Source organism: Panthera onca, chromosome A1, assembly GCF_046562875.1.
Source record: "Panthera onca isolate mPanOnc1 chromosome A1, mPanOnc1 haplotype 2, whole genome shotgun sequence".
NCBI lineage: Eukaryota > Metazoa > Chordata > Mammalia > Carnivora > Felidae > Panthera > Panthera onca.
In genome coordinates, this window is record NC_138339.1 from 24,451,701 (window position 1) to 24,472,643 (window position 20,943).

General features: G+C 35.6%; 1 pseudogene; it reads left to right on the forward strand.

The window, feature by feature from the left end:
* LOC132680328 (histone-lysine N-methyltransferase SETD2-like) overlaps positions 1-20,943 on the forward strand; it is a 73,869-nt pseudogene that overhangs the window by 24,330 nt on the left and 28,596 nt on the right.

Sequence of the window (20,943 nt, forward strand, 5' to 3'; positions counted from 1 at the left end):
ACAGCCTCTCTGGAAAACAGTGTGGAGATTCCTCAAAAAGTTAAAAATAGATCTACCCTATGACCCAGCAATAGCGCTGCTAGGAATTTACCCAAGGGATACAGGAGTGTTGATGCATAGGGGCACTTGTACCCCAATGTTTATAGCAGCACTTTCAACAATAGCCAAATTATGGAAGGAGCCTAAATGTCCATCAACTGATGAATGGATAAAGAAATTGTGGTTTATATACACAATGGAATACTACTTGGCAATGAGAAAGAATGAAATATGGCCTTTTGTAGCAATGTGGATGGGACTGGAGAGCGTTATGCTAAGAGAAATAAGTCATACAGAGAAAGACAGATACCATGTATTTTCACTCTTATGTGGATCCTGAGAAACTTAACAGAAGACCATGGGGGAGGGGAGGGAAAAAAAAGTTAGGGAGTGAGCCATACCATAAGAGACTCTTAAAAACTAAGAATAAACTGAGGGTTGATGGGGGGTGGGAGGGAGGGGAAAGTGGGTGATGGGCATTGAGGAGGGTACCTGTTGGGATGAGCACTGAGTGTTGTATGGAAAGCAAATTGACAATAAATCTCATAAAAAAGAAAAAGAAAAACAATTAGTAAAACATTAAGACATCTTCTTACAAATGAAGTCAAAGGTTTAGGCCCTGATAAACATTCTTGGCCATTGTGCCAAACAGTACTTAATACGTTAACAGAGATGACCCAATTGTTCTGATGCTTATAGGAAAGCAAGGCAATAAAAGCCCTCCAAAAAACATTGTATGAACAGTTTAAATAATAATAGAATACTGATTTTCTTGGCATTTTCAACTCATAGTATATTGATTGAGATTCCTAAAAATATTGTATATTCCAATATGAAATTCAATGCTGGGCTTTAAAACCTGAAACTAAAATCTTTAAATAAAAGGTAGCTTTCCAAGGCTGGGAAACAAAGAATTCATTCTAAGCTTCTCTCCTTATTTCAGTTTCCTTATTTTGAGAAACTGAAGCCCTTCTCAGCTTATGCACATTTATGGAGAAATCACTTTTCTGAACTCTTATAATATCTGTAACTTTTGCCACACAATTTAGCACTTGATTGTGGTGATTTTCTATTGTTTTATTATTTATTGGCTCAATGTTTATCTTCTTATCCTCCTTCTTTAAACTGTGATTTCTTAAAGCTTGGCACTACCTAGTGAACAACCCATTATAATCACCAAAGATGTTTGTTGATTGATATGAATGTAAAAGTCGGAATCAAGATGGTTGTTTTTAAGCCAAAATATTAATCACAGGATATATAAAACCTGAATTGTAATTATGGAGACTTTAGATGATACAGAAATTGACAATAATCTCGATCTAACTTTGTTAGTAATCAATGAACATATGATAAAAGCCCAGCTTTCTACGCAACTAACTGCACAGATACATTTACACCCTTAATGAGCATATACTTCGGCAGCATTCGCAGAACCTTTAACATAACCTTGCAATCCCCACTTAAGATTCATGGCTACACAAATGAATAAAAATATAAATGCTCTACAATTTTGCAGACATCAAATAAGACCAATAATTGCCTTAGGAAACAATATAAATAGATATATAGCACTGCTATATGTAGAACACATTTCCTGCTGGGAATTCTTTTATTACTTACTTGGCAAATAATCATACAACAACCTATTGATATTTTCAGCCATTTGGCACATATAACTGACATGATCCTCTATAGTATCTTTCAATGTAAATATGTTTTAGCCCACACTTTTTTCGTGTAACTGAAAAAATCTCTCTTGATTAAGTTTGAGGGAAAATCAAAAAAGACAATTCAAGTACAATGGTAATGATAAAAAGTTTTGCCAAATACATTAACTATTATTGACACACCTAAGTAAATACTGTGTAGGATTAAAATTTAATAATAATATCTTAACCTTACCTATATAACTTTACCTCAAAAATAACTAGAATAAAATAAATAAAAGTATAAATAAATGTTCTATATTGATTTTAATTTATAGCTAGCTTTAATATAATAGAAGAAAGCAAAGAAGAACGTTGATGAGCAATGCCTTATAAGTAGGCAACAATTAAACTGGATACACTAGGCTTTGAAAAGGCATAAAGGACCTGGAGTATATTCTTCGGGATAATTTTTTCACTTATTCACCAAGTACATTTATTCAACCAGTTCATGCCTACTATGAACAAGAGATGTTTTTAATAGTAACCAATTTTCAACTTTTAAGACTAGATATGGTTCGTTAAACTTTCCAAAATCACTAAATTCTACATAGTGATGAGTTTAGGTAATACTATGTTTGATCTAAAAGTACATGTAAATTTAAAGTAATACAACAGAGTTTTGATTGTAGCTTATAAAAGAAATCTAAAGAAATTTTTTAAGGTGCTACTTTGTCTTGTTTGGTTGCAGTAATTTTTAGAAGAAAAAGAGAATTGCTTTTTCTTTTTTCTTTCAATGTGTGCCTTCTAATGTTTCATTTATTTTTGAGAGACAGAGACAGAGACAGAGACAGAGACAGAGACAGAGTGTGAGTGGGGGAGGGGCAGAGACAGGGAGAGAGGGAGACACAGAATCCCAAGCAGGCTCCAGGCTCTGAGCTGTCAGCACAGAGCCCCCGATGCAGGGCTCGAAGCCACGAACCATAAGATCATGACCTGAGCCAAAGTCGGATGCTTAACCGACTGAGCCACCCAGGTGCCCCCAAAAAGAATTGTTTTTAAAGGACAACTTAGACTGAAAAAAATACATTCTTAAATGAAAAATAATTATTCTTCATAAATTATAGCCGCACCAAAGATCCACAGGCTGAAACAGTATGAACGAGGGCTAAGATAAGCCAAGGTCAAGACTGAAAATGTCACAGATCATTTAGACATGCCTTGTTTCTTTTTCCTCATTGATTAAGATAATTATCAATATTCCATACCTCATACATCTAGTATGATACTTAAGTAGATCAGACCTATTAAATAATTTGTGTTTTGAAGATAAATTTGTTCAACTCAGTAAGTATGAAATATATGTACTGCCAGGAATTAATTAACTTGATTACTGTTTTCTAAAGTATATTCCTAGGAATCTTAGTTCAAAAAAAAAAAAATGTTCCTACAGTGAAAATAAATTTCAAGCCACAGACTTAGATGTGCAAGGAATACAATTTTCTATACTTTTCTTTTACTAAGCATAATTTCTAATTTGAGTCTCCATTCCATCTGATTGTAAAAATACAATTTCAATTACTCAAGGCCCCTAGGGGACAGGAGGAATCCTGTCTAAGTTGTCACTGTCTACCAAAGGTGGCATCTTCTGAGGTGTTCTTTTTTGTTTCTGATGTTCAATGATGAGGCCATGCAGGACCCCCCCATCACTGGTTCATTATGTCCTGTTAATGGCTCTCACTGCTGGGTCTGTGCTGGTTGTAGTCATGTGAGAAGCATTTTTCTGCTGAACTTTCAAGGAGCTAGGACACAGATTCTCTTTGCTTTTACTTCTCACCTCACTCTGTTTCCCCTACAACACTCTCTCCTCTCTATCTAGTTCAAAACAACAACAACAAAAAAAAAAACCCCAAAACTATTAATGACTTTCTGAAGAGGATACATAATCACAATACTGGTACATTCTGAATCCAAACCCTTTTCCGTTTACATTCTTCAAATTTATTACAGGATACTTATTACAGGATACACGATACAAACAAACCAATAAACTAGCAGCATTCACCAGAACCAATGTTCCCTGGAATACCAACTGAGAAACACCTGCATTCATCCTTGAAATAATTTGGTAGCAATAAAAGTGCTATTCAAACTTTTGGCCGTTGTTTGGAAATAAGGGGAAAACTTATTCTGGTTTAAACAAAGTTACCAAATTGTTTTGACATGCAATCATATCTATTTTAAAATTCTCTTCAGTTATTTTATAAATGTTTTGTTTTTGAAAGAGATATTTAAAATAGGTACTCAGGGAACAGAATAGGACATTTTATTCTAAATCCAAATTATGTAATTTTGAAACAGTTTCCTTGTTTCAGGGAAATATCTACAGTCCTCACCATGAATCTGACACCATTAACAGATAATGAATGTCCTTTGTAACATTCCCTAGAGAAAGGCAGTTTGCCTGCTATGTATTGCCATGTGCAGGAGTTTCATTAGGCTTATATAAGGCCTCACTAGTTAGAGCTCCAAAGTCTAAAACCTTTTCAAGATTTCTCCTATTCAGGTCTAGTCCACAGTTAGACAATTATTTTAACATATACATTTGAGTTATTAATAATGCATTTATATATTTTCTAACAAAAGTTTAAAAATAGATAAGTATCATGAAAAAGTATTCCTACATGTTATGAAATCAGCATCTTGTTTAATTTTAGGCCATAAATGGTCCTTGGGAAACAGTATATATACTTATGACTGATGATATCATAATTACCTTTTGGATTTTATACTCTGCACTTATGAGCAAAATAAGTTATGTATATAAAGAGTTCAGTTTCGCCTATAAATTTGGAATTTTCCAGATTTACTAAAGGCTTTTTTTTTAAGTGGTCCATATTTCTAAGTGTGGTAAAGGTGAGTCACAAAAATGAGGTGAGTGAGGATGACTTTGTCTTCAGACAATCAATGATCTTTGAATATGCAAACATTTGATTCTTTAGGACTCAGAATCTTTGCAACAAAAGTAAAGATTAGGGCAAGTAATGTGAGAAACATAAGTACTGGGATTATGTAGGTCAAGACAAATAATTGCACAATTAGCAGAAAAAGTATTTTTCAAATCATGAAAATTATGGAAACTTAAAAATTTACTTTTACCCAACTGATACAAACTGAAATCTTTTGATTCTTACTAATGAACACTGTTTTTAAAGATAGGATTTCAACATGCAAACATCATTATCTTTTTTTAATTAAATAAATTGGGTTTAAAATACAGGAAAACTGTAACTGGAATCTATAATCTCTGTGATTTAGTTGTTCCCAGACATAGTGCTAATAAAATAGGAAATTGTGAGACTCATAACCAGTTGGAAAGTCAAAGACAAAGGAGAAAAGAAGGTCAGAAATGCTCTACCTCTGATTGGCTAATTGCCATTTGGAAAGGAACTTAATTATGTGCCTCAAATTAATCCATTTATAATAAATGCCTGTCTTCTAAGGAAATTTTATGACTCTATTAATATAAGACTGTTGCAACATGTTGCATTCAAGGTCCCCTTTTGCTCACCATATACTCATCTAAAGTTTTGCTTTATCATTAAACTATCTGCCTACCATGTTCTCAAGTCTGTTGGAGGCGTGAAAAATTGAGGTTATGTCTATGTTTGACCAACTTCAACCATACTATAATAACAGAGTGTTTTTGGATAATGATCCCCAGTAGCATTTGGTTTGCCATTAGTGTAAGCCGTTGAATAGTTTTCAAAATAGCATAGGAAAGCAGAAACAAACACTCTATTATTCTAAAATGACAAAATCAATAATAATTTGAATGATCATGCAGAAATCTTCCTTGGGCAGCTGTCCATCTCTGCATTGATGATCAAGCAGTAACTTGGGAGTGATATAGAATATAATTCTCATACCATAAGAGCTCTCAGAATGCAAATAAGGGCCTTGAACTCAGTCAGTGCTGGAAACAAAACTGGGTATGCAGATGCAAAGAGAACAGAGTTCCAAGTATGCCAATGAATGTCAAGTCTCTAATGTCACCTAATCAATTTTATAAGATATCCCATTGGTGCACTGTAGATTTCCCTCCATGACATGTTAATTTTGGTGGCCAAGTTCTATCAGCATGGTGACACTCTCTGCAAAAGTCAAAAGTAAAGTTGGGGCGCCTGGGTGGCTCAGTCAGCTGGGCGTCTGACTTTGACTCAGGTCATGATCTCCCAGTTCACCAGTTCAAGTCCCACCTCCAGCTCTGTGCTGACAGCTCAGAGCTGGAGCCTGCTTCAGGTTCTGTGTCTCCCTCTCTCTCTGCCTCTCCCCCACTCACACTCTGTCTGTCTGTCTCTCTCTCTCTCTTAGAAATAAAGATTAAAAAAACATATATTTTTTAAAAAGTCAAAAGTAAAGTTAACGATAGTCTTTATCACTAACTGAAAAAAAGGGGAGCTTCTTTTTTTTTCAATATATGAAGTTTATTGTCAAATTGGTTTCCATACAACACCCAGTGCTCATCCCAAAAGGTGCCCTCCTCAATACCCATCACCCACCCTCCCCTCCCTCCCACCCCCCATCAACCCTCAGTTTGTTCTCAGTTGTTAACAGTCTCTTATGCTTTGGCTCTCTCCCACTCTAACCTCTTTTTTTTTTTTTCCTTCCCCTCCCCTCCCCTTCTGTTAAGTTTCTCACGATCCACATAAGAGTGAAAACATATGGTATCTGTCTTTCTCTGTATGGCTTATTTCACTTAGCATAACACTCTCCAGTTCCATCCATGTTGCTACAAAGGGCCATATTTCATTCTTTCTCACTGCCACGTAGTACTCCATTGTGTATATAAACCACAATTTCTTTATCCATTCATCAGTTGATGGACATTTAGGCTCTTTCCATAATTTGGCTATTGTTGAGAGTGCTGCTATAAACACTGGGGTACAAGTGCCCCTATGCATCAGTACTCCTGTATCCCTTGGATAAATTTCTAGCAGTGCTACTGCTGGGTCATAGGGTAGGTCTATTTTTAATTTTTTGAGGAACCTCCACACTGTTTTCCAGAGTGGCTGCACCAATTTGCATTCCCACCAACAGTGCAAGAGAGTTCCTGTTTCTCCACATCCTCTCCAGCATCTATAGTCTCCTGATTTGTTCAAGAAATGGGGGGCTTAAAAATGGGAAAATCTTACTACACATAAGATTTATCATTTACTCATTGTATTTATTCATAATTTTTATTATAATACAAATCTTATTAAAAACAACATTATTTTCAGATCCTTAGTTTTATTTTTGGAAATAGAGCCTAAATATTACTTACATAAAATTTGGACACTCTTAATTAGATTCACATCAAATGGGCTTTTTCATGGATCAATTTGTTTGGGATAATGAAGAACATCCTCTTTGTAGCAAGACCAGAACTCAATATCATTGTACTTTTAATACTTAATTCAATGATCATATTATACCAGAAATCTTTTAACTAGGGGCGCCTAGGTGGCTCAGTCAGTTGAGCATCGACTTTGGCTCAGGTCACGATCTGGCGGTTGACAAATTTGAGCCCCACGTCGGGCTCTGTGCTGACAGCTCAGAGCCTGGAGCCTGCTTCAGATTCTGTGTCTCCCTCTCTGTCTGCCCCTCCCTCACTCATGCTTTGTCTCTCTCTATCTCAAAAATAAATAAACATTATTTTAAAAAAAGAAATAATTTAACTGGATTTCAACTATATTATACATTAAGTAGTTATACACGTAATCTTTACAATTTCACAAATGATATTCACAGTGAAATAAGAAAATACTGGTAAAGCAAAATACTGTGCTCAGATTATTTTGAAGTACACATGTACCAATAGAATTTAAAAAACTGAAATAATAAATGCATAAAAGTACAAAACAAAATTTCTCCTTTTCACCAGAACATGATGTATTGCATTCTTGTTAATAAAATTTATTGTGCTATTTTTATCTATAAAGCAATCCATATTCTAACATAGTGCATTTGGAAAACATAACAAATTTTTTAAATAGCACAAAATTATTCACAATCATGTAGATGTCTACTTTGAACCCTTGAGATGGCTATTCTCCAGACCCATCAAAGCTCCAAGACTGACAAGATCAATCTAGCTATTTGGTCAGCCCCAGAAAAGTTGGGGTGTTGGGATGTGGATCAATTCTTTTATTCTCCAGAACAATCTGAGAGCTGAATTTTTCATCCACTCACTCTGCTGAGCAGGGGGAAGGACCTATGGCATCTACCACCCAAAGGAACTGTCTCCTTTCTCCTCCAGGTAGCTAAAATATGCCGGTACCACTTAAGTTCCAAGACTGGAACAAGAGAAGCCAGTCCTCTGAGAAGCCCCCTCAGAAAAGCTGGAGTGTTATATGCAGAAACCAACCCCTTCCCATCCCTGGGAGAAGCTGAGAACTAGTGGGTCTCTTGACTGTAAGGTTCTGTATCAGGGATAGGGATTCTGGAGAATATCCTGAATCTCTCTACTGGCTTCAGTGAGTCTGGTTTCACATTTTTCCAGGGTGTAAGAGCCTTTCAATTCATTACTAGGTTTCTCACAGAAAGAATTTTTCTGTGAATTACTGCTGAATATTTCTGTTTATGGAAAGAAAAAGAGTCCAGGACTTCCTACTCTGCCATCTTGCTAATGTCACTCCCCTAGTTTCTCTATTACTACATATTGAACTATAGGTAATATGGATGTTTTGATTAGAAAACAGTAATTTGGATTTAAAGTTTCCATCTTTTAAAATATATCCATTTAAATAAATAAGATTCACAAGACTATAGCAAGGAAAGTGAATAAAGTCATAAGTAAGATTCTTCAATGTTGCAGAAAGATCTCTTCTTAATCATTTCCTTATATTTAAACATGTCCTTTTCCCTATCACTTGTTTCTGGATTTTGTGTGAACATAAAAATAACAAAAATAATATTGATAATGATTATGGTAGGTAGCTAGCATATATTGAAAGTTTGCTATGGACCATTATACTATTAATCAGCTTTCAGTTGCCTCTCCTACCTGTCTGAAAATACCTTTGGAATACATATGAATTGTAATAGAAGCAACCATTGAAGCAGAAGTTGAAAAAATGTTATTTAGAGCCCATGAAGTTGTCCTTTCTCCTAGTTCAAAATGATATGTGTAATTATATAAATTATATACACATATAATTATATATATAATTTTTCCTACATGTTCCTGACATTTTCTAGTGTTATAGTGATTAAATAATGATGAGTAGCTAGAGTAAAAAAAAAAAAATACTGTGTTGTTCATAAGATTGCACCCATTTGATTGTATATTGTTTACGGTTGTTTTCTTGCTCCAAGCAAAACTGAGTAGATATGACAAGACACTGACTTGCAAAGCCTACAGTATTTAATAATTGGCCCTTTATAGAAAAAAATTTGCTGATCTATTTCTAGATGATCTAAACAATCTAGATCTAGATGAAAGAATGTGTACTAGTACTATAAGATATATAAAAATATATTACTGATAGAAATTAGTGACTATTGGAAGAGGTGCAGTAAGGAAACAAATTCACTTTGTTTTGATTTCCTTTGTTTCGAGTTTTTACTTACATTCTGATTAGTTAACATGCACTGTATTATTAGTAGAATATTAGGGTAGAATTTAGTGATTCATCACCTACATATCACTTGTGCTCATCACAAGTGTCCTCCTTAATACCCATCCCCCATTTAGCCCATCCCCCACACTCCTCCCCTCCAGCAACCCTCAGTTTGTTCTCTATAGTTAACAGTCTGTTTTACGGTCTGTCTCTCTCTCTTCCCCACTCCATGTTCATCTGTTTTTGTTTCCTACATCCACATGTGAGTGAAATCATATGTTATTTGTCTTTCTCTGACTTAGCTTGCGTAGCATAATACACTCTAGTTCCATCCACGTCATTGTAAATGGCAAGATTTCATTCTTTTTGATGGGTGAACAATATTCCATTGTATATGTATACCACTTCTTCTTTAGCCATTCATTGGTCGATGGACATTTGGGCTGTTTCCATAATTTGGCTATTGTTGATTACACTCTATAAAAATCTGGGTGCATGTGTCCCTTTGAATCAGTATTTTTGTATCCTTTCGGTAAATACCTAGTAGGGCAATTGGTGGATCATAGGGAAGTTTTATTTTTAACTTTTTGAGGAATATCCATACTGTTTTCCAGAGTGGCTATACCAGTTTGCATTTCCGCCAACAGTGTAAGAGGGTTCCCCTTTGTCCACATCCTCGCCAACATCTATTGTGTCTTGTGTTGCTAATTTTAGCCATTCTGACAGGCGTGAGGTGCTATTTCTTTGTGGTTTTAATTTGTACTTCCCTGATGATGAGTGATGTTGAGCATCTTTTCATGTATCTGTTAGCCATCTGGGTGTCTTCTTCGGAAAAATGTCTATTCGGGCCTTCTGCCCATTTTTTAATTGGATTATTTGTTTTTGGGTATTGAGTTTGGTAAGTTCTTTATAGATTTTGGACACTAACCCTTAACTGATATGTCATTTGTACATATCACCTCCCATTCCATCAGTTGCCTTTTAGTTTTGTTGGTTATTTCCTTCACTGTGCAGACGATTTTATCTTGATGAAGTCCCAATGGTTCATTTTATTTCTAATTATTTTAAGCTGTATATTTCCATGTAATATACAAAGGTGTTCCATGCATTTTTCCATTTGATCATCACAAAATTAAAACTAGCATTTATCATAAACTATGGAAATGGTTGGAATGGACAATTGTTTTCCTTTCTGATAAGAGACCACTTTTTTTATCAAAATGGTTTGAATCTGACTCTTCACTTTACTAACAACTTCTATAATCATAACACCATGTTGTGATCTTCCATAATTCTGCTAATGATTCTTTAAGAATAGCAGATGCATGTTGGGATAGGACATATGGCTTTAAAGGGACCACATAGGAATAATGCCTTCAAACTTCTTTGCACAATTATGTATTAAAATTCATTTCCTTTGCTTTTTTGCACCATGCTCTGCCAGTGATAAAGACAGCTTGAGTTTTGGATTCTGATTCTCACTCAGAGTTAACAACTACTTCTTGGCACTTGATTCATTATCAGGCTTGCCTCTCAACTTTATTGTTTAAGATGATTGGACCCCTCCCTCTGTGTTCTGCATGTCTTATCAATGATTTGATGCTGGCTGTGTGCACATTTTAGAACTTGAGTCATGTGGTTTCAAAAGTACATGCCTTAATAAAAAAAAAAAAAAAGTACATGTCTTGTCAATGCCTAAAAATTAACATATCTAAATTTAAAATTTCAAAATGTGCCTTCCTTTACTCCATTTCTTTCAAGCTTTCAATTCTCCATAGTGACACAATCAAGCCAACAGAACTCAAAACTGCTTTAACTTCTCCCTCTCCTTCATTCCCGTGCTAGCAGTTTTCAGTTCCCCTCAATTTTGCTACAAAACCTCTTTGTGCCCATTCTCCCTGAACAAAGCACACACACTTCTGCCTCCACTCCTATGCCCATTGAGTAACACCCAGAAAACCTCTAGCAGACAGACCTTCTTCAAACTCTTCTATAATCTCTACCCAAAACACACAGAATCATAGGAAAATGCAGTTTTAAAGCTTCAAGGGGTCTAAGATATTTAATCCAGGGTTCTTATTGTATTTGCCTAAATCCAAGCTCAGATTGTATCTCACTTTACACCTGGCTCAAAATTCTCCCTTACTTTCCTTAACTTAAATTAAGTTCAAACATTTGATCTTATCATGGAAACTTGTAGCCATCTGCAGTCCATTCACATTTCCAGCTTTCTCTCTCCCTATTCCCTTCCATGATTGTATACTCCAGACCACCAGTCTCATCCCTTTCCAGTCATGAACTAATATATTATTCTTTTCCACAGCACATCTACTAAGATTCGATTTTTACTGATCTTCAGGTACCAGTCTATGCTTATCTCATTGCTGTAGCTAATGAGAAATTTGGACTTTGAGTTAACTATTTCTATGTACATAAAACATGGCCCATCAGCATCTTCTGCATCATTTACTCATATAGGTACCACTTAGTCTTTCTTCCCTATCAAGATAGCAATCTCCTTGAGTAATTGGACTATCTATATGGGGCTCAGATTTGTTTGTTTGTTCATTTGTTTGTTTTACCTTTTTATAGGGCATCTCCCACTGAGCTCTGCACATAAGAAGTTTTCAATAGGGATGCCTGGGTGACTCAGCCAGTTAAGACTCCAACTCTTGATTTTGGCTCAGGTCACGATCTCACAGTTCTTGGGTTCCAGCCCTGCATCAAGCCCCCTGGCAAGCCCCGTATAAAGCCCCATGTACAGTGTGCAAAGCCTGCTTGGGATTCTCTCTCCCTCTCTCTGTACCCCTCCCCTGCCTGCACTCTCTCTCAAAATAAATAAACATAAAAAAAGAATCTTTCAATAAATCTTTAATGAGTGAGTGAATCAAATCAAGAGATAGCTTTTTATTCACCCCCCAATTGATCCTTTGGAATCTTTTGGGATATATAATATAAGCTCCCAAATTTTCCAGACTCAGAAAAAAATAATTAGATGACCATTTTTTTCATGGATCCCTATGTTTTAATAACCATGAAGCAAAGATCTTTATTCTATTTGTCCTGTGCTATTCTATACAGTTCTAGCTCCGTTATTTTCCTTCTCTGATTAGAGAGTCATTGTTTACAAATCGTGAAATCTTTATGGGTTCAGTGACTTTCTATAGTAGATAAATAATGATTGTGGCCTCAGTTAATATGGTAATTACACTGTGGTAAAGGCATTTTACAGAATGCACTCTCAAAAACAAACAAAAAAGTCATGAAGTACTGCTTCTACCTTTTAATTTTCTTGTCTTTTTCACAGAAAACTCCCATCTCATGCTTTTTTTCTTTAGCATAAAAATTATGAACTTTTGGGAAGAAAAAAATCTCCAGTTAATTTTTATCATTGTCTTAGTTGCCTCATGCTTCATATTTTTAAAGGAAAGAGCTCATTATTTACAACTTTGCTGAGTGAATTATTTTATGGGTGAGTATACAGCTTTATCAGTCATTCTAAAGATGTGTTTATTAGCTATTTAGTCTCATATTAAAGTAAGAGAAACCCATTTTACTAAAACTTTGTATTTTCTTTTCACCTTCCACTGTAATACGATATTCATATTTTACCCATATGACAATAAGTTTCAAACTCTGAGATGGCTTATTTCATCTTTTTTTGTACAAAGAATGAAAAATTGTATGAAAGAATTAAAAATTAAAAATTAAAAATCTGGAAAGTATGCAGTAAAAAGGCTTGCACAATATGATATGTATAACATATATAAGTTTAGATTCATTTCAGTGTCAATACCTACATTATTTCAAAACTTCCTTGAGTACATAAAACAAATCTATCAGTAAAGGCCAACTTTGTAGCTTAACCATTTAGCATATTCAGAGTTCTGAATTTGAGTCTTCTAACATGAAAAAATACATTATTTTTAAATATGTTTTTTACTGAATGCTGACCTTTTGCTTATGTAACATTGTCTAATTTGATAACTTAGGTTGTACTGGAAAACTATTTTTCCTCCCCTCATTCATACAATAAACATTTAAATTCCCATTTTATACCAGATTCTGTGCTTGGCACTGGAGATACAAAATTAAGTAAGGCACAATCCAGACATCAAAGCTCTTAAAGCTTAGCAGAGGGAGATATATGTAAATATATGAGGACAATCTTGGTGTGTTTTCAATTTTTTAATTTTTTTTTTTTTTTTTACTTTTGAATAAGAGAGAGAGATACAGAGATAGAGCACAAAGAGGGGACAGACAGAGAGAGATGGAGACACAGAATCCGAAGCAGGCTCCAGGCTCTGAGCTGTCAGCACAGAGCCCCTGATGCAGGGCTCAAACCCACGAATCATCAGATCATGACCTGAGCTGAGTCGGAGGCTTAACCAGCTGAGCCACCCAGGCACCCCGACAATCTTGTTTTATACCTTTTAAACCCTAAATGTTGTGAGTAGGTATTATTAGGGGAAGATGTCAAGCTGAATCATATGACACTGTGGTTTTGTAATTCAAGAGTAGTTGAAGATCAGCAATTTCACATGGGTTCTATTTATAGAAAGGAGAGGCAATTCTAAATGAAGAGGAGAATGATGATGAGAAATAAAACAGGTCTTGAATAATGAGTCTATGTTCTCTAGACCAGGTAAAATGCAGAGGCACCAGTCTTCAGCCTTCTTACCTTCAGGTCCACTTCATCTTTCCTCTGCTCTGTGCCACCGAGGGACTGACCCAGTTAAGTTACAATTTGGCCAGTTGAGTCTTTGGGATTGGAAGGTAGCACTTTTCTGTCCCTGGAAGTATCTTTGGCAATGTCTGTATTTCTAAATGGCTGCAACTTCCCCTGAGAAGGCTCACCAGTATTTCTGCTTCTTCTGAGTGACCCCAAGCCCTTAGGCTCTGTTCATATCATCTCCCTCCTTTGTTCCTCTAGTTTAGGATTGCCAATGTCCCATTATTGTGAATTTTAGTTGTCCCATTGTCCTGCCCACCTTCTCAGTTTTTTTAAAAATCATTTGCTTAAATTACCTGAGATTTATATATGTAGAATATTTTCTATTTTATGAATAGACCTGACTGATACAAAATTAAAGGGCAAATGTGCTCCTATCTCTCTTATTTCTCTGCAGAGATATTTATTTCCTTCAGGAATAGCATGGGACCCATCTCCATCTGAGGGAAGATAAAGGCTGTCCTGAACAACCTCTTTACTTCTTTCAGAGACAAACAGGATTACGCCGATTGATCAGCTAATGATTTTTACTGTCCCTAAATGAACTTCCTTTACCCCACCAACTCTTAAAATGTTTAACTCCTAAAATCTTTCTTATAACTGGGAATCCTTAACCTCAGCTGAAATACCCTATGCCAAGTAAACTCCTAACCTCTTTGTGGTTCTGTTTGCCTAGGATTAAGAGCTTAGCAAAATCTTTTATATCCACCAAACTATAAATTATCATGATTGCTTGCTAGAAAAATACAGATACTAATATCTCTACCCAGAGATTGTTAGAGGGTCTGAATGTGGCTAAGAAATCTACATTTCAGCAAAGTACCCAAGAATATTCAGATGGATATGTTCCCTGTGCCATGCTAAGACAAGTTGCACCAAGGAAAATAAATAACCAGATACACCTGGACATTTGGGTTGGAATACCTGGCCTTTTTATTCAATCTAAGTGTAACAATTTCCCCAAGCTATTCTTTCTCCTAAAAACAAGCAAAAAATAATAATAATAATAAACAATAACCCGTGGGCCTAGAAACTTTGAAATTATTACATTTTCTAAAGAACTCTTTGCGGATTTTGTTTTTTAGGACCAGACTCCTACATTGCCTGTGTCCTCCTGACATAAGAGCACAAATATGGCTTCCAGATCAGGGTCAAGCATGATAGATAGATAGATACATAGATAGAGACTTATACATCACTGTATCTGTATATACTATATATCTGTATAATGTATGCAATATCTACCTATCTGCTGAAGTGAAGTGGTATGAATTCACAGATGGCTAATATAAGAGACAGAGTGGAAAACACAAGTACTTATATGTTTACTTTTATTTCTTTAAAGCAAATGGGTAAGTGCCCTGTATGCCCCTCTCCAGGAATTTGTGTGAAATATAAACCCAATATGGTTTCATTAAATCATGATGCTCAGCATCACTAAACATTAATATTCTTTATTTCTTAAGCTGTAATGAATCAGTCTGAATGAAGCAACATTCAATGACAAAACAAATCAAAATTTATATTTCTTAGAGATTGTCCTTTCTTTCAGTAATTACTCACTGATTAGGAATAAAGACTACATTAAGCATAACTTCTTTGTCATCACTGGATAGCAGAAATAAGTGCATATGGTCAGAGTTATGAATGGTATCTGAAAAAAGACTGGATACTGACTTGGCTGAAATCTCAGGTTTTCCATTGCAGAGGGAAAAAGCAATAATTCCTCAATTTATAGGAAGAAGATGAAAGTATTTTCAATTATCAGCTTAGGGCTAAGATCTCATCCCCAAGTCACATGTTTGGGAAAAGTGTTCTTGCCGAGACTTCAGGGCATCATAAAAAAATGTGACCTGGGATCACATTATGTGATATCATAAAGATACTGAGAGCTGAAACTTTGGCATAAGTTGACGAAGGGGTCTTTAAAACATTGATGGAGTTGGCATACCATACTAAAAAAATGTTATTTACATGTAGGTTTACAGTGTTCTTTGTGCTCAAAGTATTTGTGTGCTATTGGAAAATGTGTGCACTTATTTAAGTTCCTGCACAAAGGAAATAAGGAGTTGAGCTAGAGAAGGCTGTCAAAATAATGGCCAAAGAGTGGTCGTTCCTTCATACTGCAGTATTATTATAAAAGAAACTCTCTTGGCCTGGCATGGAACAACCTGGTCTGTACCACTGCTGTTGTTACATTTGACAAATTCAGAGTAAATAACCCAGAGTCCAGTAAATTCTTATCAGTGAAGGAGCTGCTCTTTTATTACAAAATTTACAAGGAAGAAAGGTAAGAAAATAACCCTCTTCCACCAATATATATCTCCTGTATGTAAACTGAACCACTGTAATCTGAAATGATTGCTTTGTTTGAATCAACAAACAGACCGCACCCATGTAGCTAGGATGTGGAGGAATCCTTTACAGGAAATGTACAGCCCTTTTGTCAATCACCTGGAAAAATTTGAGATACAGGCAGGAAAAGGGCAAGAAGTCTGAGTCACTGCAAAGTAGACTGAGACTGGGGAAAGAGAGAACCTCCTTACTACCTCTGGGTTTTGCTATCTTGGACTAGAACTCTGAGGATTCTAGTTATTATTAATGAGTGCTGTCAGCAGGTAGAGAGAAAGCAATCTCTGGAACTGGAAGATGGATTGAGACCTACACGGGGAGAAAGTCTCAAATCTGGTACATGGCAGCCATGCTGATATGATGGTAGATATCATATAGAAGACACCTTGAAGCTTGCTCAACAGGCTTGCTTAAGGACACCTGCACTTTAAAACAAGTCCTATACCAAATATTGCCTCACACTATTAGCAAGTCTAGTCATAGAGGCTTTTTTTTACTCTATTTCTTTTAAAGTCTTTTTTTAAGTTTTTATTTATTTTAAAAGAGAGAGAGAGAGAGAGAGAGAGAGAGAGAGAGAGCATGCAAGTGGGGGAAGGGCAGAGAGAAAGAAGAGAGAAAATCCCAAGCAGGCTCCACACTGCCAAGACATAGCCTGATGCAGGGCTCTAACTCACCAACCCGTGACATCATGACTTAAGCCAAAATCAAGAGTTGGACACTTAACCAACTGAGCCACCCAGGACCCCTATTTTTTTTTAAATGGTGAGTTAACTTAGTCTTTACTTCTGAGGCATAAATTGTTGTTTAGGTATAATTCTCTTATTTAATCCTCCAAGTTTTTAAAGAGTTCTAATCATGAATTCTTTACTGAAATGACAGAATAACCATACTCAAAAAAAAAAAAAAAAAAAGGAAAAAAATGAATGTTGACCCACTTACCTCATACACAAAATGAACCTGAAATAGATCTTAGACCTAACTTTACAAATTAAAACCAAAAATTTAAGAACAGAATATTGGAGAAGATTTTTTTGACTTTGAAATAGTCAGAAATTTCCTATATTGAACACAAAAAACATATATCACAAAAGAAAAAAAAATCATAAATTGGACTCCATCCAAAGCAAAATCTAGCCTGGAAGAGAAAAGAGGAAAAGAAAAACAAGCCACAAATTGAAAGAAAACATCTGACAAGGACTGCTAGGACTTCTTTTACAAAGAAGTAAAAATCGATAATAAAGACAACAACCAATTTTTTCAAATGGAAAACAAACTTCGAGCTGATATTTAAAAAAAAAAAAAAAAAAAAAATGCGCAGTTGTCCAGTAATCACATGGAAAAGTGCCCAGTGCCAGTGTGATCAGGGAAAAGTAAAATAAAATGACAGAGATTCCATTCCACATACCTCAGAATAACTACAAATAAAAAGGCTGACATCAAATGTTGGCAAGGATATGGAGCACCTGGAGATCTTCTACATTGTTGATTGAAGTGGAAAGTGGAACTGGAAAATTTTATGACAGTTTCTTATAAAGCTAAATGTAAACATACCCTATAACCAATAATCCCACTCTTAGAGATTTACTAAAGAAAAATGCCAACATATGTTCAAACAAATCGTTGTACAAGAATATTTACAGTAGTTTTATTCCTAAAAGGCTCAAATGGGAAAAAAATCCATCAGTGGGAGAATGGATTGATAAATATTCAGTGGAATGTTACTCAGTAATAGAAAAGGAATTAATATAACAACATGAATAAATCTCAAAAAAATTATGCTGAGTTAAAAATCTAAATATAAAATTGTGAGTATTCTAAAATTTATAAATCATATTCCAGAAAAGAAAAAAATGAGTCAATGGCAAAAAAAATAAATAAATAAGAAAGGTGATTGCAGTTGGAAATGACTGGAAAATGGCATGAAGGAATATTCTAGGATGAAGGTAAAAATCTATGTATTTATATGGGTGTGTCATATAAGTATATGCATTTTTCTTGCAAAAGTCACATCAAAACTGTGAACATATTACAATACAGTTAATGAATTTCATATTCAGGTATTGGGGGAAACAACGTACTCTCGAATAAAAATAATAATAATACTCCTTGATGGATAGATAGAAGGATGATTAGATGAACATGATTTCTAAAACTTGCAGTGAAATGTAATGACTGGCTGTAGGTGGCATATATACACATATTAACTGTAAAGTTCTTTAAAACTTGCTGTATTTTTGGAGCTCTTATAATAAAGACTTTGGAAAAATGAATAAAGATCTGGAACAGACTTTGCAAAAGAAGATAAAATAAGCATATGTAAAGATGTTCAGCATCATTAGTCGTCAGAAAAAGGTTAATTAAAACACAGTGAGGGGCGCCTGAGTGGCTCAGTCAGTTAAGTGTCCGACTACAGCTCAGGTCATGATCTCGTGGTTTATGAGTTCGAGCCCCACGTCGGGCTCTGTGCTGACAGCTCAGAGCCTGGAACCTGCCTCAGATTCTGTGTCTCCTCCTCTCTCTGCCCCTCCCCTGCTCATGCTCTGTGTCTGTCTCTCAATAATAAATAAACGTTAATTTTTTTTTTTTAAACAACACAGTGAGATACCACTACACAGCTACAAGAATGGCTAAAATTAAAGACTGATGATAGAAAGTGTTGATGAGGTTTTGGAATAACAGAAAATTTCATACTATGATAGAAAGAATATAAAATTGTCAACCACTTTGGATAGCAATTTGGCAGTTTCTTATACAATAAAACTCCAAAATCTCTTTTCAAAGTATTTAACCAAGAAAAATGAAAACATATATCCACATAAAGGCCTGTGCATGAATCTTAATAATAACTTTATTCACGATATCCAAAAACTAGAAACAAACCAAATGTCTAACCACCAGTGAATAAATATTGTGATACATCCATACAATTGAGTATTACTGAGCAAATAATATGGAGTGAATTACTGATATGATCAATATCATAGATGAATCCAAAATCATTTTGCTGAACAAAGAAGTCAAAAGTCAAAAGAGTACATTTATATTAAAGCATAGAATAGCAAACTAATGTAGAGTTAACCATTGAACAACATGGGGGTTACAAGCACCAAGCCCCCACATGCAGTTGAAAATCCACCCATAACTTTGACTCCCCAAAAAATTTACTAAGACCTTGCTGCTGAAAGTCTTACCAATAACATAAACAGTAGATTAACAAATACTTTGTGTGTTATGTACATTACCTAGTGTATTCTTGTAATAGTATATAAGCTAGAGAAAAGAAACTGTTAAGAAAATCATAAGGAAGATAAAATACATTTATAGTACTGTACTGTATTTATTAAAAAAGGGGCGGGGGGGAGCACCTGGGTGACTCAGTGTTAAGCATCCAACTTCAGCTCAGGTCATGATCTCACAGTTCGTGACTTCGAGCCCCAGAGTGGGCTCTGAGCTGACAGCTGGGAGCCTGGAGCCTGCTTTGGATTCTGTGTCTCCCCCTCTCTCTGCCCCTCCCCTGTTCACACTCTGTCTCTCTTTCTCTCTCGAAAATAAATAAACATTAAAAAAATTTTTTTTCAATATGTGTATAAGTGGACCCATGCAGTTCAAAACCTGTGTTGTTTAAGGGTAAATGTGTAATTTTAGAAAACAGGACAGGGGCTGTAAAGATGAGTGAAGCTTTTGAGGTGTTGGAAATGTTCTGTATCTTCTGGTGTGTACATATGTTGGTGTGTGTGTTTCTCAAAACTCACAGAACCTTGAACTTAAAATCACAAGATTTAATTGTAAGCAAATTACAGCTCAATATAGTTAGTTAAATATAAAAACATGAATTGCTGTTATTAGGTCAACTGTGGAAAATGTAGAAGATCCCATGCTTGAGGACAAAGTGGAGAAGCAGAGGGCAGTATCTCCTGAAGTGGAAAGGCAAAGACCAGCCAGCTGCTCAAGCCCTAGCTCATTGTTCTGTGCCTCCCCGGGGGATCAGAGGTATATCTGATGTAGAAATGGCCTCTATCATCACTGAGGGGAGGCAGAAAGGAGAGTAAAACAAGGCAGTGGAAAAGCCAATGTCAAACAGCTTGACATTGGGCCCTTGGTTTTGTCCCAATTTGCCCAGGGTCATTTCCTGTTTATTGCTACTCGTCTGGTGTAATTACTAATAGCATACCCTTTTACTCCGGAAGGGTGTTCCAGTTCAGTATCTAAATACTACCATCACCCAAACTTTGCCACATTGAAAAGACTTTTATAGACCATTTCTAAAATTTTCCAACTTGTTTGTATCTTTGGGCAAACCTACCTGTCCAGTTTGAACCGCAGAACTATAAACTGAAAGCACGTCAGAACTCATGTCCTTGGTCCTGATTCCTGACCTAGTCCTTGGGACTCACACTCCACATCATGCCTTCTTTTCATGCGCTCTGACTGACCACTACACTCCATAGCAGAGTAGAAACCTCGGTTTCCAAGCCGTCTAAAATTTACTGGACATACCTATTAATTTTTGGTGTTGTTTACCAAGGACTTTGATTACAATAATAGAGTTTAATTTGAAAACACTTGT